Source organism: Anser brachyrhynchus (assembly GCF_964034855.1).
Source record: "Anser brachyrhynchus genome assembly, chromosome: 13".
Classification (NCBI taxonomy): domain Eukaryota; kingdom Metazoa; phylum Chordata; class Aves; order Anseriformes; family Anatidae; genus Anser; species Anser brachyrhynchus.
In genome coordinates, this window is record NC_137708.1 from 2,394,826 (window position 1) to 2,412,639 (window position 17,814).

A 17,814-nucleotide genomic window follows, 5' to 3' on the forward strand; every position below is an offset into this window, starting at 1 on the left:
TGGCAGCGGCACGAGCCCAGTGCCCCACTCCCTCTGCCATCAGTTGTGACGCTAATTAAGTGGCGATGAGGCTCAGCCTTATTAGAATGGAGTTTTTATCTCGCATAAGTACCTTCCAGCTACAAACAGGGGAAGTTCATTTAATTAAAAATAATTTTAGTGTAAGTTAATGTGAGCACAGTTCAATGACTCTGAAATATATTTAATTTTTTTTTTCCTTTCAAATTGTAGCAAGAGGCTGCAGGAAAAAAACCCAAATAATCTGGACAGTGCAGTCAGGCCGTTTCTGTGCATTTAGACCCCCCACAGCTGCCTGTCCAGATTCCCAGCAAAAAAAAAGCCAGGCATCACATTTGGGAGCTCTGTCGTCACTTAACCTGGAATGTTTTGGTCAGTGAAAATCTATTTAAAGATTTTTTTTCCTACATTGCTCTTTTTCATCCTCTTATGACCTGGAAAGGAGTGGCACTCCTGCCATCCCGAGTGACCTTTTACATCGTGATTTTCAGCATCCCTCAGAGAGATGTATCAGGATGGGCACTGCTTGCTCAGAGCACATCCAAAGTTTTGCAGCAAGGGGCCTTTAGGCAAAACACAGCACCAGAAATCCCCTCTGACTTTGAACCTTTCACTGTCCCAAAGGATAACTCCTCAGAAGCACTTCTGAAATTCAGAGTCTCTGATTACAGCAGGAACAAGGAAAGCTGAAGGGGTATTTAAAGGTGGCTGTGCTTGGGCACAGGGACACTGCCTTTGAAAAGGCAGGATTGATTCTCTTGCATATTAGTTCATCAAAGCTTTTAGTGTTCTTGAAACTCATCCTCTTTCAATATGAAGCTCATCAGACAAATAAAATTTGAGGTCTGCAGGACTGAAATCCCATAGCAGCCAAGCCACCACACCACGGACATCTTTGGGGTCCTGGGCTGATCGCAAAGAAAAATGTCGTAGCTGAGCCAAACTCTCCTGTGTCCTTACGGCTCCTTCTCGGAGTACATGACACCGCCAGGAGGAGATGCTCTCCAGGCTCTGACTTGGAAATACGCTCTCCTCTCTACCAGAGAGCACCAGAAGGTATGTAAAGGGCATGCAACCCGTGCATCACAGAGCACGTGCACACCTACACCCAGAAGTTTAGCCCAGTTCTTAGCCCATGCCTTTACAAGGGCTTTTTGCCAGCTTTACCTTGTGTCTGTGCATGAGGACATCACCAGGTCTTCAGCTCCACCATGCGCACAGCACCAAAAATCCTCTTCATAGCCCTGAGAGACTCCAGGTTTTGCTCTGGTCTAAATCTGGGGAAAAGCCCCAGGAGCAGCATCGCTGGGGCTGGTGGCCGACCAGACAAGAGGGGTGCAGCAGCCTCAGCACTGGAGCTGGTCAGATGATGGCTGATCACAAGACAAACCCTGAAATGAGACCTGGCCATCAATACCAAACTCTTCAGTTATGAATTCATACAGGCCATTTTCAATTCCTTTTTTTAATGGCAGGTGTGTGCCTAAACTTCTCCTCCCTAAGGCACTAGACAGCTAATTGCTGTATCAGCTTCTCCTTAAAAAACGGACATGTTTTGCTTGTGTTGGTGTGAGTGCTGAGCCCAAACCTGCGATGAAGAGGAGAAGCCCTTCACCACTGGGAGGTTGCACCTGACCCTGCTCTGGCTGATTGGTGATGAACTTGAGCCCTGGCCTCCTGATTTGGGCAAACAAAGCCTGAGCTAGGAGACAAGCTCCTTACAGCTAATAGCTAAGCCCATTGACTTTCAAATGCAATCTGCTTTCCTTTTTTAATATATATAACTCTATTGTGCTGCTTCCCTGTTTACTTTCTTACAGCCCCCATTAACTTAAGTTAATATTACCATAAGGGAAATTAATTCCACCTCCCCACACATAGCAGCACCCCCCATCAGAGTAATTTGCTATCACTCACATGGTTATGTAAAGCAATTATACCCCCGTAATACCTCTGGTACCACTACGTCAGGGACTGATAGGTAAAGTCCCTTCATCCATTAAAGAACTTCTAACCTCTCCTTACATGTGTAGTTACATATGAAGTCCTGTTCCCAGAAAAGGTTAATTAAAGCCCATAATTCTGGTGGGAGCTGCACGCGGCGGGGGTCAGGCAGGAGTTTCTCCCATGCACAGCACTGCGCATCCCCTTACGCCTTCCTTACAGAAAGGATTAACCCCCCAGGAGGGCGCAGAACCGGAGCTCTCATTTTGAAAGGGGGCGCTTATCAAACCTCCTCCCTCTGTCCCTCTGCTCGTACGGCAGAGACACCACCTGCCCCTGGAAAGCCCCGCTCAAGCGCTGCGGTGACCTGCAGGGACAGCCACCGTGCCACACGTGGCTGGCACAGGCTCCTGTGCGTGACAGCCGTGGCCGACGGGGTGCCACCACCGCCCTGCCAGCCCAGCAAGGAGCAGTGCTGTCAGCTGGAGCCGGCTGTGGCATCTTCCAGGGGCTTCCCTACCTGCTGAAAACACGGTTGGTGAACATCATGAGCAAACAGCCGAGCGCCTCTCCCGAGCCAGCCTCCTTCGAGCAGCGCGACCCACGTGCGGAGGCTGTTCCAATGGGAAGGGTTTCACCTATTTACTCCTTGACGCGGCGCGAGGGACGACGAGGGGCATGGCAACGAACACGAGAGGGCTCAGCAGTATCTGCGCACCCAGGCGGGCGGACACGCACGCCTTTAGCGTGCAACGCCGGAGCCAGAGGAGACCACCAGCCCTAAAGCTGCGTGTGTGCGGTGGCTGGGGCGGCTGGTGGCGAAGGGAATGTGCAGCGCCTGCGATAAGCGCGGCCGTGCAGTATGCCATCAGTGCTACCTAAAAGCAAATGAAACTGGCATAAATAATTGTGCTGTAGAAAGTCTTTCTGTTGCACCTTGCCTATCACTGACAATTTACATATCTTAGGAAAACCTTTGTCAGCTTCTGTCATTTCTGCACTATTATGTGCCTTTCTGGATAATTACCAGTTAATGTGAAAAAGCAGATGGAAAAAACCTTGAAATTTCTGATAGAGAATCCTCAAACCTCTCCCCTTATCTGTGCACAGCAGCTTCCTGATTTCAAAAGAAGTTTGAAAACCTTTGTTAAAAATGTCCCTGATTCCCAGTTTGAATGAACCAAATGACATTCAGCTAAAATTATTCAGCTTTTTCCACAATTAAATTCCATTATCGTGAACTGCCAAAGTAAAATGGAAGGTCTCTTAACTAATGTGGCGGTTGTTTGCTTGTATTTTTCCTGGTGCGTATTGTATAAAGCTGTGTGAAGTAGACGGAGGATAAACAATAACTGTAATTTCGCATCAATGAGTGGGGCATTTTTAGACCCTTCATTATGGGAATGCACTGGGCTTGGTGCGTTTTGTCTCGTCCTTTTTCCCTTTTTTTTTTTTTTTTTGTGTTAATTCCTTTTCCTGAAAAACCCCACTGAGACTGATTGGATATTGCACCAAACTTAAGGAGCTGTGAGCGGTGACGGTTGGGTTTTCAGTCCTGTAAATGATTTCTTTATGCCGTCTCCGCATACCATGAGAGCCAGGCGCCGGGCAGGCGCACGCGCTTCTCCTCTCCCTGCAGCGAAGAGGCAGTGCTCGGGGGAAATAATTTCATTTAAAAAGTAGTGTTCTCGTTGGCAGGGGAATTGTCCTCATGGTTTCTCCGTTGGCTTTTCCCATGTTCTTCTCGATGGAAGGTCCTTACAGCCCTTTGTAAATCACAGCTCCATATTGGGTGGTCTGAGCAACACCCGGTCCCAAAACCAGCAGGCTCCAGTTTGCCCGTACCTCTTTGCTGCTCACTGCATGCTGAAGCTGTAGGAGCGCGTATCCCACACCTGAGATAAAACTATTTCCTTCGGGTAGCACAGAGAATGGAAGTAAAGTGGTGCCAGTCAGGCCCGCTGCAATTGGAGATAAAATAACCTGGTATCACGATGCTGGATTAGAGGGCTTCGTAAGCAAAGGCCATAGAGCAGTCTGACCGTCCCACTGGTTCGTGCTGGTGGTGCTTCTCCTCCTGGCTGGCATTTAGCATCTCCATCCCCATGGAATGACATTTCAGATACTGATTAAAATCATTGTCTTTTATGGTGGGGAAAGTTTTTTCTTCAAAGTAAAAAAAAGATTAAAAAAAAATGCTGTTGCAAACAGCGATGAAAAGCAGATGAATAAAAACAACCAAAAAAGGTTTTAATTCCATTATTTTAAATTAGCTCTTTAATTTCATTTAAGTCATTTGCACTTGTTGCCTGTTTTGCATCTCTTATTGTCCAGCATTTTATTTCACACATCTAACAGTATTAAATCAAACTGTTTTCTAGTCTTTGCCTTCTTTTGAAGCCTCTTGAAAGTCTAAAGAAGACTTTAAAAAACAGATATTAAAAGCAAACTTTCATCTCCCTGCAGGTTATTTGTAATCAGACCTTTCTCATCGAGGGCTCATTTCATATGTGTTTGAAATCGGGGAATTACGAAAACCACCAGTCTTGTTCAAAAAATTGGCCAGGTTTGGTGCCTTGAAACTTCAGCATCAGCCTTGAGGTGACCACGGTGCCTCGGTTCCCCTGGCCGTCTGAGCAATGCTGTGCTGCTTCCTGCTGCAGGCTCCTGCAGCTCGGCTCTGCACGGCTGGAGGTTGTGCTGAGGACTGGGAAATAAAATAAGCCATTATTAAAGGGACAATATTGCTCCCACCCCTGCAAATTAACAAACTGGCTGCCTGCTTTGGAGAAACCAATAACAGCTCCACAGCTGAGCTACTTTCCTATTACTTTTTTTTTTTTCAAAACTGAACTTCAAGTTTGTCCTGGATGCCTCAATACCCCTTTCCCACTACTTTAGCCAGCCACGTTACACCAGCAGACATTTTTGCCCTGTGGCAACCAGGCCACAGCTCTATGTGAAGACGGCTGGGCCAGATTTGTGCATGTGCGGCAGCACTTGGCCTGGAATTGCTCTTTTCTTTTTCATCCTGGAGAAGCAAGTGAGTTTTAGGGGAAAGAAGCAAATGTATTTAGTCTGCTCAGAAGGAAAGTCTTTTCTTTTTATGCTCAGCTGTTCCTTGCAAACTATACATCTGGATTTTTACACCTGAAGCTGGGAGCTCAGGGGTGTGGGTACTCGATACCTGATAATCGTTTTGCACACGTCAAAATGAAAATGCACATTTTGGAGGTAGTAGAAAGGAAGATTTTTTTTTTTTTTTAATGAATGTGGGAGTGTTAAGCAGGGCTCAGAATACTCTGCCTGTGGGAGAGATGGAAAGTTTCCTTTTATAACTGAGAACTTGCTGAAAGAAAGTCTGCCATTGAAAATGGCTGCTTATTCCCATCTGAATAACACACATGGGGATTTACCTTAATAACAGTTGACAACAGGGTTTTTGCTCTCAGCCAGAACAGGAGCCTGACCTTTGAGAAGGGGCTGCAGCAAGCCACCAGGCTTCAATAACACCAGTGAGCATCTCAGAGAGCACCGGGTGACTCTCAGAAGAGCCTCCACACGTGTAGAGACCTCCACCACCAGAGGTCCTCTGCCTGGCTGCGTTAAACAGACTTTGTCACCTAAGGTGCAATTAAAACAGCAGCTTTGATGAGGCTTACTGGCTTCTTCAGTGTAATTTCTGTTTAAATTTTTGCTCCCAGATGGGATTCCCTTTGCCGTTACTCGTTTACAGACCCCACCACCACAGCCTGCGCCATTCGCATCGCTTCCCCTCGCGTGCAGGAAATTGCATTTGCCTATGCGCTTAGGACACCTTCAGATATATTCTGTAGCTCAAACAGCTAACGAGACTCTCAAAAAGCCTACATTAAGCAGAAAACAAAGAAACAAACAAATGCCTTATCGCAGTTTTCCTTTTGACATGGGGATGACGTAAACACAGGGTTTGTTCCAAGAGTTTTGGAGTCCCAGCATAAACCGAGGCTGCTCTCCTTCCTTGGAAACCATCAGCAGCTTGAAGGCATTTGTGTAGGCTGTCCTGCACTGCATGCCAGGACATTATCACTATTATTAGGACCGATTTTGATTGTACTAAGTGATGTGGATGGGAGTGCTGATGGTAGCATTTGCAGAAGCCTTCCGTATCATCAGATTTTACCAAAATGCCCACAATGGTATTTAAATACTTCAGGTTTTTGCTACCTTGACAAATCAATACCAGAAGGTAAAATGAGGCAAAACCATTTACAGACTGCCCCTGGACAAGCATGGCAAAATCCTGGGCTTAAAATACAAAAAAATCTTCCTTGCCAAATCTGCATTGGAGTTCACGTTTGCAAGCACTTGCAAATGAGAAAGTTTCCAGTGAGGTTTTAGCATTTTACCTTTTCAAATGATGTGGCACTGGGTCTGATTATCCATCAGGAAAGCTCTGGCACATCGTACACACGTAGCTGTGCCGCCCCGCTCGCACCTGGCTTCAAAGCCGGGCTGGATCTGGAGAAGGCCAGGCACAAAGTTTCACGTTGGCCTCCAAAACCTCAGCTTTTTCCCCAAGGTTAAACTTTTTCCCCGAGGCACAGCAGGTGCTTTTCCCTCGCCGTGTCCCTCTCGGGAGGAGGTGTCCCACCCAGAGAGACGTCCCCTGGTGTGTGGACGTCCCACCGCAAGGCTCCCGCACAAAGGAGAAGCCTTTCAAAGCGAGGACGTCCTTATCTCAAAGGCAGCATTCCCCCTCTGATCTCCCCTCTGCGGGGATGGATCAGGCCGGCTGCACTCTTCCGGACGCCTCCCCGAACAGCACCACGCTGCAAAGGCCTTGAAGAGATGCAAGGCTTCTCTCTGGCAAGAGCCAAACCGGGTATTTTACGCCGTAGGAAGAAACCCTCACACGCACACCTCCAGACACCGTAATTCTCCCAGACCACGCAACTGATTTTTTTTTTAGGATTTGATTTTTTCCATGACGTGAGGAACAGCTTAGCAAGGCCAGAAACCATCCCGCTGCTGCAAAGGAAGCTGTGTGGTGTCTCAGTGGGTTCCCCAAAGCTAATTCCACCAGAAGCAAAGCAGAGACATTACCTTCTCCCAAGACAACCCCAGTCCTTCTGTTTCATTACTGCTCCATCTATAAAAGGGCCCCGATTCAAACTGTGGCCTGTTGTTTGATGAACCAGGAATCCATACTTCCTGTAATTTTCCTTCCTTCATCCTCTTTCCCTGTGTTTATATGTCATATTCAGTAAAGTCTCTCTTTTATTGAACATCTGTTTGGTACATAGCAAGCTTATTCAAACTCGGCAGGAAAGCACCTTTACTCCAAGATAAATTAAAACAATGTATGTGCCTCTGGCCAATAGATCATTGGATGGGAGTCATGAATGTACGTTTGTGGATATTTGATGGGAAGTTTATCATTTAAATGATGAAAATACAGTACTTCAACATATGGATCATTCAGAGCTACTCCGTTTCCTTTCCAGTCGAAGAATCATTGTGCATTTAGAGGAATTGGATAAAATTAAGAATTTAAACTGGGCTGCTAGTAAAAGCTGGTATCAAAGAGGGGAAATGTAAAATCAAGATGCAGGGACGCAGCCTGACTTTGAGATGTTCATGGAGACCCAGAGTGGATTAAGCTGGCTTAATTTTAGGTGGTGCAAACAATGAGCAAAGTCATGGAATAAATGAGTAAAGAGGGAATTAAAAAGAGAATTAAAGAATTTAAACAGAAATTAAACTACAGACAGCCCCTCTGCAGGGTACACCAGTGGCCACGTAAACTTGGGATCTTAAGATTTCACGTCCTCCCTGCTGTTTTTCTTTGATTACCAAGAAGAATCCAAGTGGCCTTTTTGGTGATCTGGAGCAGATCACCGTCATAGCTCTAAAATGATTTTTCCCCCTTTTCACACACCAGCTCTGATAGTTTCCACCATGAGAGATGTTCTCTGCTCCGGAGAGGTGGGAGGAGTGCTACCAGGGCCATCCTTGCACTGCTCTCCGAAGCAGATCCCAATTCCTGAGGCAATTTAGCAACAGAAAACTAAGCACAGTCATCAGGAAATAAATACAAGTATGCTGAAGTCCAAAAAGTTGTTCGGAGTAATGAAGGAATTCAAGATCACACTTCCATTTGACTTCCTGTTATTAAGACATCGTAAAGTACTTGACAGCATGAAAGAAACCTGCCACTCGATATCTGACCAGTTCACGTCAGTGTCAGCATCGTGATACTGAAACATAAAACGTGGCCACTTAATTGACAATATGAGTTTTAAAGCAGACGTATCCAGCAGATAGTCTCTGGCCTGAATTTTCTGCTGCATGCATTTACAGACATCAAGTTCAGCCTGCTTGAAACTACTCAATAAAACGTATTCCCTTCGCAGAATTAGTTCCCAACAATTTCTCACAAATATCCTGTAATGTGAGATTTATGAACTACATTTTGCAGCTACATTTAAAGCATAAATTATTACCTTGTGTTCTTTTAGTGAACTTAGTCCATTAAGGAAGCAAGTTCATTGCAGAGTATGTCTAGTAAGGATAAATATATACTTATATATGTAAGTATAAATTAAATTGCTACCATGGAAAGAGAAGTAATGGTACAACGGGTTCATAAAATCACACATCTGTGTCACGAACAGCGCTGCTAATGACAGAAAACAATATCAGAGACAAAAGTGGAAAATACATGTTGTGTTGCATTTCCCTCTTAATGTGCTATAATTTCCAAAAGGCAATATGTCAAGTAAGGTTATTTTTTGCTACACAAGCACACGGGGCCAGCGGCCCTCCGTGGTTGCCCATTCCCATGTGAGCACTGGCACAGGACCCCAGCCCAGCAGGATGGGAAGACAAGAGGGGATGTTCCAGCACCGCCGTCTTGCTGGAAAAATTCCCATCACGTTTTTGTAGCGAAACAAGAGTTTTTACTGGCAAACTCACGCAATTTCAGGCCACGTTTCATTAACGCTCCGCTGTAAATTTGTGTTTGTCTCCAGAACACAGCTCTGCCGCAGCTGGCACCATGGAAAGCTGCCTCGCTGGCATGGCTCTCCAGTCGGATTTATTGTCAGAGGCAAAAGCTGCACCAGCCTTTCAAAGAGGACCTTGTCTGGTAGACATCTCCGCTGTAATCACTTGCCTGAGAGCAATCACACCTCTGTGGGGCAGACACTTAACAATCTATTATATCATAATTAAGTTTGGCCATGTTTACACTGCTTGATGATGATGCATAAAGATTAATTTACCTCTCCATCCCAGTTGCAAGAATATACTGCCATAGCACCCCATTAAAAATGGAAAGAGCAATAAAGTCTCCAATTATTTTATATTGCCTTAAGTCTATCAGAATTCATCATTTTATGAACCGTTACTTTAATTTATTGGTTTATCATCTATTGATGTAGTAGCAATTATCGCAAGTCATTCTATATATGTTTTTAAATATGATGATAGCATCTTCTATAAGCCATGATAACACCTTGTTTACAGTTTGTCAATTTAAGGAGGCTACAGAAAGCTAAAGAATTGCTTTTGGCTACTAAAAAATGCAAAGGCAACTAGAATTGGGTTCCTCTGGCTCTCATTGGAGCTCAATATTAGAGAAATCTGAGCTCTTTAAAGCGATCCTTAATGAAAAGAATTGCAATTAGGACAAAGACAGAAATGAGAATATACTGGTTATTCTTTATAATGTGATTTTCTTTAAATACTGATTAGAGATCTGAATATTAATTAAAGATCTTGTTTCTGATTCAGCAGGATACTGAAATTTCTAACCAGCTTTTGAGCACATTCATTTTCTCACCAGTTTTAGAGGGTTTGTTGGGTGCAATCTGAGTTTGCTGAGAAGTCAAAGAAACTGTTCCTGGCAAAGGCAGTCTCCTCCTTTCCCACCCTTGGGGTTTTGAGAGTTTTAAGCTCTTTTTGCTTAAGGGAAATCTCTGCAGGATCTAGCAGGGCTTAGCCTCAAGACCCAGGAGCCAGAGACGGATGGAGGCAGTGGTCCTTTTTCACTGCCCCACCTGAAATAGGTTTTCCTCCTTAAGTATAGACATCTAAAGGTGCCCAAGGAACCTTCGCTCTCCCCACATACCTTGGGTTGAAGGGGTACTGCCACGTCCAGTGCTGCAGTCCCATGTAACTAAGCAATAGCAATGAACGTACCGGGAGCTGCAGGTAACACAGCTGTGCTAAACCTTCAGCGGGTTTAAACGCTCTATCTTCAGCAGAAAGGACAAAATCCTTAGAGAAAGGAACACGATCAGCTCATATATTTTAATTCTCACTGGTCTTTCCCCTCCTGCTCTCATCTCCCATGTGACAGCACTTGTGCTTTCTCCTCCTGTGATTCTGTAAACATCGTTCACTCGGGTAGCTCAGAGAAATGGTCTGAAAATTGTCACTTCTGAGTCCTCAAGTTGTTCTGCCATAAAGCTGACATTTACTCCGCACCATTTTGTGCGCTTTCTGAGGGAGACAGCTTGCCAGCCTCGTCCCACTTCTAAAAAATCTGATTAGCAATTGTGCTGAGTGTCATAATGGTGATTGGCAAAGTGTCGAAGAAAGGAGAAAAATGCACCCCGCACAATGCAAGCTGATTATGAGGCAACATTTACACCACGCACCCAAACTTCATTATCCAGCCACCATCGCTCCTCACGCACCGGTCCGAGTTCAAGAACTCGTATAACTAGAGTTTGGGAAACTGTGACTGATTGTACTGAAATATGATTAAGCTTCGTAAAGATGTAGAGGTTGTTTCCAAGTGCACGTTCTCCTCCTTGAGTGGAGAGCTGGGTGAGAGGAGCCCATCTCCTTGGCTTTAGCAGCGCGAAGCCAATGGTCACTATGCCAGCATCAGCATAACTGCAGGGACAGTTTTCTTCCATTCGTCACCATTTACCTTGTGCTTACACACACAACTCGCCTGCTGGAAAAGGTAGGAGAAAGCTTAAGGTTTGGTGCCCCTCCAAAGCTGAAGCAACGATGGTGCCAACCTGCCCAGGGCTGGTGGGGCAGAGGAGGACAGACAAAGCTGGAAGAGCCTTCGTCCGGGCTCTCATGGGAAGGAGGGGAAGAAAATGGGACTTGAAGTCAAGGTAAGCATTTCCACAGGCTTTAGGATATATCATTTTTATATCCTAATATAAAACACAGCAGAGAACGCACACGGGCTGCTTTACTTATATTTAGGGGCCTGCTCCCTACAGCTGCCCCTTTTGGGCCACGGGATGCCAAGCAGGAGATTTCAGAGCGGGTCAGGTTATTTAACAAGAAAACCTCCTGAACAACAGCCCATGTTTCCACACACGCTGCCCTCGGTGGTTTATGGGGTCATAAGCAGCACTACATGGGCAATAAACTTTTTGGCCATTTGTCACGGGTGTTATAGGCTGATGCCACCGAGAGCTTGGGCAGCTCAGGCATCCCAGCAGGGACACTAACCAGGGCTAGCATCCAGCACCTCACCACAAGCCAGAAACACTAAAAGATGCCATTTTTCCAGCCCATGCTTCCTTCCTCATAAAGGTAGAAGCTTGGCTGCCCACCATGTGCCAGAAGGCACCCAGAGCCTCAGGAACGTGGGCTGGGAACGTGCCCAGTCCCAGAGCTCCTGTAGCATCACTGGATAAATACGGATGGCCCCATCCAAGCATCTCTCTGCTTGCACCCTTTGGCAAGAGGCAGGCAAGGGCTCGGCAGCACTTTCCTCTCTGTGATTATGGTTGGGACTTGCCGTCATATAATGAGCAGGGCGATGGAGGAAATATAAAATGCCATCCGTGGTGTGTGCAGTGGTGTAATAAATCCAAGGTGAAATAGTAAATCTCCAAGGAGTTACAGGAACCCAGACAGATACCCTGGTGGAGGTGCATTTATTGCGGAGTGCTACAAGGTTTTTCTCTTATCTCCAATTTTATAGATCTGTGCAGCTGCAGCAGTCCTTGGATAGGGCACATATTTGAAAATACTATAAATTTCACCGCCTGTTTATTTCAGATTCATTGGTGCTCTCTGTCTTTACTATCTCCTGGTATTTTATGCCTCAGTACTTGAAGAAAAAATGCTTTGTTTGCACTAGATCTAATATGAAAACTCTCTCTGACATTTAAACTTTAGTATCAGTTTGCCTACAGTGTTAATATCACTGAAACTGCTTATATGGATTAAATTGCCTACAGTATATAATGCCAAAATATGAACATAGCACATTTACAGATTCAAGCCCTTGAAAGAATTATTACCATTAAAATATTTAAGGTCACCTTTACAAATGCAATAAATCAGAAGGATGTCAAACAGAGAGCATTTAAAGCTCCCTGACTGGAATAGCCCACTGGGAAAACCGTGCTGTGATTCATTGTCGCACGGAGAGTGGGGTCTGGGGACCAGCTCGTGGTGCGGGGGGCCAGGCTTGTGGGGCGAGGTGTCTGCTTGCCATGGGGCAACAAGGGGGGGTCTGGTCCAGGCTGTCCCCAGCACAAGACGTGACCACCCTGCGAGGTGTCTGTGCCCACGAAGGCACAACGCGGGGACGTGGTTTTGAGACAAGAAGCAGCAGCTGAAGACATGGCCCCTAGGCTAAGGTATCAAAGGAGGACATCTAAGCTGTAAAAGACCAGCTCCCAAACGGCACAGTAAGGTCTCCTGACCCCTGCAATGCATTAGCTCTCACTTTGGGATAAAAACCTAAAGAAGAGAAGAGAGATCCATTGAGCTTAAATCTGCCAACGCAGTGGGTGAAAGAGCAACACATTCTACCCACTGTCCTCTGTCCTTTTGCATTAGCACTTGGAAAAATGGTCTGTAAACACAACCAGCTGGAAAAACTGTTTGGAGTTCCCTGGTTTTCCTCCCTTGATGTCTCCATATCATATTTTCTTGGCTTGTAAGCAAAAAGATCTTTTTCCAAGCGTAACTTTGCAGACTCAACCTGGCACTTGAAAGAAAGCACTGCTGTGTTCCCTGAGGCTTGGGCACCGTCACCGAGAAGAGGCATGCTGCAAGCCCAGCTCCAAATCCTGCTGCTCTTGCACAAACCCTGCCTGGTTACACCGAAGGTCTTGCAGGAGGAAAGAGCAGCAAAACCTCATTTTTGTCATTAAAGTCAGACACTGCGGCTCAGTATGCCCTCAGGAGGCAGAACTGATGAGTAAGAAGATGCCATTTTCATGCAGTCCCTTTTCTGCACAGAACAGCCTATTCATGCTACGGGCCCACTTCTGCAAAAATCCTTATTGAGGTCAACACAATTTACTGATAATTGAAGTCAGTAGAAAGTTTTGCTTCAGTGAGAACTGGCAAATCAAATCTATCAGCCAATTCTTTTAAAAAAAAATCACCCTTTATTATGCTTTCATCTTAAATATTAGGATTCAGCAAATTTCCTGAGAACAACCACTGTGTAAAACTTTAATCTTTTGAGAATGGATTGTGACTGTAATTGCAAAAACCAACAGCCTCCTCCTGCACCACATTCCCTGTCTCTGAATGTCAGCATTTACTAGCACATTATATATGGGAGATAAATTTACATTTGGTTATTACTCATACTTTTATTTGTTTCCAGGTGACTATTTTTAATGTTTAGCACAACACTCATATCTAGAGCAGCCCATCATAATTTACGGCATGAGGAGACAGAGTAAGGCTCATCACCATTTTCTAAGGCAGACCAGTGTGCTTAAAGATACGACTTTTTAGAAAAAAATCCACACAAGCAATTAAATGTAATAATTGATCTATTCCTCATCTATAAAAAACTTGCCAAGATGAATTGGTGGGAGGTATCTCAGAGCTTTCCAAAGCAACAGCCAGTGCTTACTTAACCAGCTCTGCAGGCACGGTTTGTTAGGAGGACTTAGATATAGTTGTGCACACACACACACACAAAAAAAAAAGCTGCAAGACTTTTTGAAGCGGCCTGATAGCTTAAATTCATAATTTCTTGCTTATGCCGGTTGGCAGTTTCATTATGCATTCAGCAGAGTGCAGCAGTCCGCATCGCTGACTGTCCTGGCGTTCCTGCTCCACTTGACAGGCGATTCCTTTCTTCTTCCTGCTGCTGATAACGTCTGTAATGGGGGCAATTAAACTAACAGTGCTTATTAAGAACAGGCACTCTTCTTAGTAGGTATTTCCAAGCCACCTTGCTACTGCAGCTCCAAGAGCAGAGGTGCTGGAGACTGTCAACACGTTCCTCTTTCATTTTATGCTGCAATGCTTAGGGGGATTTTCCTCCATTATTGCCAAAAAGTATTCTTAAAATTCATATTTTGGTTTGGAAGGGGGAATGGGCAACCCTCCTTTGCCGCACTGTGGATTTGCCTCCAAAGCCATGTGCCTGTTCTCACCTCTGCAGGATGCCACAAACGTCTGGTGGCCCCTTCCCTATGGTCCCATCTCCTTCCCTTCCCTGCTGAGTTTTCCAAGGCTCCTGCAGGCTTGTCCCCTTCTCTGACACCTCCATGAAGGTAACCTGGCTTTTGCTCTCAAACCTGGGGACTTCATTTTGTCACACTGACTCTATTTTGCATCTTCAAAGAGACTGTCTGGTTTTCTGGAGCGCTGTGCACATCCCATTCCCACTGACTGAGCAGAAACTCGGACTGCGCCTGGGGTGATTGGGCAACAATATTTGTGGTCCTCTTTCTGGTTTTCTCACAGAAACAGACAGAATTCCCTCATGAGGATTTCCTAGAGAACACTGTAAACCTCTAAGAAACTCTGCAGTCAGAGGCCAGCAATGAGCAGCTCCTGAGTTTGAGCAGATGCTTTGCAACACGAACAGAAGCAGCCTGAGCGAGCCTTTGTGTCTCTGGACTTCCGACTGCTCTTCCCGTTAGATTTAACAGTTGGCTAACACATTTGATAATCGAGTGTGTTAATATTTTGCGAGAGTGACTGACAAGCAGATTGTTGTCAAATCACAGATCCATCAGGCTGAGGATATTGAAGTTGACAGAGCCCAATAATTTGCAGCTTTCTCCTTCAGCTTCTCATAATTTACGTTCCAGCCACTGAAGGGAAACCTACAGCCAAAGAAAATTGATGGACTCATCATCCCGACATGACACTCCTGAAACTTCAGATTGCTCTTGTATACACATGTTGCAATGAGGGATGATCAATGGGACCTTGTAAACTCCTCGGTTACAGGAACCCTTCTGGAGCTGGGGACGCTGCACCTGGGCTGTCCCTTTCCATACCTTACGGTAACCGGGTGGTGCACTCAGAACCATCTCCATTTAATATTATTTTCTTTAACCTGGTGACCTAGTGATATTGCAACTACTGAGTATAGGCTATTAGTTCATATTTCCCCAGGTTCTTGGTCCCAAGTGGGTGGTATTTTGATTAGCACAAGTCATTGTGGTTCGGTCCATCCCTTGTTAGTTTTATGGTACCATCAAATGGAACAACTCAGCTGCTTTTGCTCAGGCCTGTGCTTATGTTTCTTGCTGAAGTCATGGTATGAGAAATTGTTCGGCAGTTTCTGTTGTACATCATGAACATCAGCCATATATATATGTGGAAGTTGGTTCCTGTCAAATGCCATACCTAATACCCGTTAACATGGAAATAAAACCTTTAAAAAAAAAAAGCCTTTAAAAAAAAAACCTTTAAAAAAAATGTGGTTCCTGGGACACAGCAACAGATTACCACAGGCAGGACAGGGCAAGGGATGATGATTCCCCACCGAGCAAAGTTAAATTCTAAAGGCATTATGTGCATGCTGGATTTTTCATCGTTATCGCCCACAGATTTATCTAATAGGTAGAAACCTGCCTCAAACTCCAAAGTGAAATTTTGTGTTGACACCAGCAAAGAAATCAAAGCCTGTGGAAATGCAGTCAGGCTCCACTGGAAGCTGCTGCCCGGAGCCAACACCAGGCAGCTCAGGTGTGGGGCAGGGTGCATGGACTTGCTGTGGTTCCAGAAACATCCTCAGAACCTAAAGAAAAATACTATCGAAAAATATTTTCCTAGGGAAGGAAGTCCAGAGAGAGGCAGAAAAATCACTCGTTCACTTCAACAGTATAATAAAGGCTTTAACTTGCTTGCCAGCACTCATCTTGGCAAAGCATTTTAGTATAGGCATAACTGTGCACCCCTTGACTTTAGTAGGACTGCATGCATGTTAAAATAACCTCAGGCTCAAACACCTCACTGAATTGAGATTTAATATGTATTTGGGTTTGTTCATACTGCTTGGGGCTTGTATCAGGATTTGCTGTACTCGTGCTCATCATACAGAACAGATTTACCTGTTGAAATGAGATATTTTACACGTTTGCCCTATATTAGCTGCACTATGCACAGTAAACAGCTCTCACTGTGATAAAATTATCATTCGTTTGTTGGGACTTTTTACTTCTAGTCAAGACAACGTAGGAAAGAAAGCCCAGACAGTGGAACAGAAGAAGGAATCTTACTATTCAAACACATAAATTAGCAGAAGTAGCCCAATAAAAAAACATTTATATGAAAAGACAGAATCACTCCCTGTCTGACAGTATAGCCCCGAGTCAGATTGGCACCATACAATGTGAAAACAAAAGGAGGAGTCTGGAAATGATGTGAATGTGCTGGGAAATAATAGCTCCTTAACCCTTGTTTCTCAGAGCACTTCCCGTTTTACTGCAATGATTTACACCAACAGCTGAACTGAATCTGGCTGACTCAAACTCACAATGCTGCACATTAAAACTATACTTGTAATAAACACTACCCCGCATTTTTTGCAGTACTTCAAAGGGAATAATATATATATATATATTTAATTTTTAGAGAGTAACTGAGGTGAACCTTCTTCAAAAACACGTTAAGCTTCAAATCAAATACCGCACTTCTAAGAAATCCATTAACCGTTCGCATCTAAAACTCATCCTTCAACACTTCACACTATAATGCACATTGTTGTCAATTTTTGTCTTATTTACCCCCTGCTAATAGCTGGGCTAAATTCCAAGAAACTTAAGACAATTGTGGAGAGATGCAGATCTAACATTTTTCAAGTTGACAGCCAATGGTTCTGAGCATTTAATTCCCGAGACGGAAGAATCTCCAAATCCTGCTTTTGTAATTCACCCAGGAAAATACATCAGAGCCAAACTGTGTCTGCGCAGCCTAACTAAAAATGTTATTGTTTGATCCAAATTGTATCTTTCCTGGCAGATTTGTAGGGATTGATCCTGGCTGACACTGGTATTTTAACGTGAAGCTGAGAACTCAAGAGTTCTTGATAAATTAGCATCTGGATCATAACCATAGGCATTCTGTCCTCAGCAGTACATCTTAGGTAAAGGTTCATTTAATTTAGCCCTTGTTAAAATTTAAACAGCTATGCCAAATTCCACCAGACTTGGCATGTATGACATGACTAATGGCTCTGCTAAACTTTGAGTCAAAAGCTTCGATTTTGAAATGCATCATCTTTATGTATTTGCCCCTGAGCCGCAGCTCACAGTAAAAAATAAAATTATTCCATTTACTCATGTTTGAAATTTAAGAAGCTAAAAACAACTCTAGAAGTTTTACAATATTTATGTGTGAATTCGGTAAGTGGTTTACGCTCAAAGCAGAAAGCACAAAGGGTCAAGGGCACAGGCAGTGCCGGAGATCTTCCTCCTCCATTTTGAAGGGCAGCAACACTGCGAGAGCCTCAGAGCGTTCCTCCAGGTGCTCTGTGCAGTGCAAAGTGCTTGCCCTGGGGTTGAGCTTCAGGTGGCGTGGCTGAGGGCAGGTTTGCCCAAACCTCACGCCTTCCTTCTGCCTGTTTTCCTATGCCGGTTCAATATGATTTAAACAGAACTATCCATCTTTCTTCCC

At 44.7% G+C, this 17,814-nt stretch overlaps 1 protein-coding gene across 1 annotated transcript in view; it reads right to left on the reverse strand.

The window, feature by feature from the left end:
• LOC308177006 (uncharacterized protein) overlaps positions 1 to 17,814 on the reverse strand; it is a 145,037-nt gene that overhangs the window by 7,154 nt on the left and 120,069 nt on the right. The window contains exons 6-7 of the mRNA XM_080553583.1: positions 2,483 to 4,669; positions 1,186 to 1,409 (exon numbers count right to left, since the gene is read on the reverse strand). The gene's annotated coding sequence lies outside the window, so the exon portion shown is untranslated. The remainder of the gene's footprint in view (positions 1 to 1,185; positions 1,410 to 2,482; positions 4,670 to 17,814) is intronic.